Below are 880 nucleotides of genomic sequence, written 5' to 3' on the forward strand. Positions count from 1 at the left end.
CCCTGTTAATAAATGACCTTCCCCCAAATTCCTGTAGCACACTCGTGGCACACCAGTGTGCCATGGCACAGTGGTTGAAAATGGCTAGTTTAGAATGACAGAAGCACAGTGTTAAATCACAGGGATTTAGAATCAGTTTAGAATGACAGAAGCACAGTGTTAAATCACAGGGATGATCTCCCCATATGGACTGCATATACTGCTTCAGAAAATGAGGCAGAGCTGGTTGACACTACGCTGACAATGTGCTCCTGACATTATGAAATCTTGGAGACTCTCTGGTTGGCAACCTTCAGTCTCGAAAGACTATGGTATAAGCCTACAGCACCCGGTGTTCCCAGGTGGTCTCCCATCCAAGTACTAACCAGGCCTGACCCTGCTTAGCTTCTGAGATCAGACGAGATCAGGCATGTGCAGGGTAACAGTTGGAGACTCTCTAAGGTTTCCTAATATCTGAAGAGGGCTGTGATATGCTCCCAATTCAGTTAGCTTCAATTAACTTTCAGCCTAATTTAACATCTTAAATTTATCTCCAGTTTTGAAAATCTAAAGTCCACCTTTCTCCCCTCCCCCATCATTGCCTTGGAAGGAACCTCTGAGTTTTGCATTTGTATTGGAAACGAGACTGACTCAACCTACGGAAATTCTGTATATTTCCAGAATAAGCAGGAGGAGGGTTTCAACCATTTTTTGCTTCCTTTGTCTAAACAGCCCTCTCTGTGAATTGAAACCATTTTGCAACCTTCAGAGGCTGATTTACATCTGTATAATATCTTCCTAAACTCCATATTTTAATTTATGGCATCTTAAGGAAGACCCTTCGAAATATCTCCACTACTTCCACTATCCCTCATTTTTAACTTGCCGCTAGCCTAAGGAA

The 880-nt window shown here is 42.7% G+C and overlaps 1 pseudogene; it reads right to left on the minus strand.

Moving 5' to 3' along the window:
- Positions 1–316: 316 nt before the first annotated feature.
- On the minus strand, positions 317–433 carry LOC136650798 (5S ribosomal RNA; annotated as a pseudogene).
- Positions 434–880: the final 447 nt, after the last annotated feature.

This window comes from Tiliqua scincoides, chromosome 4 (genome assembly GCF_035046505.1).
Source record: "Tiliqua scincoides isolate rTilSci1 chromosome 4, rTilSci1.hap2, whole genome shotgun sequence".
NCBI lineage: Eukaryota > Metazoa > Chordata > Lepidosauria > Squamata > Scincidae > Tiliqua > Tiliqua scincoides.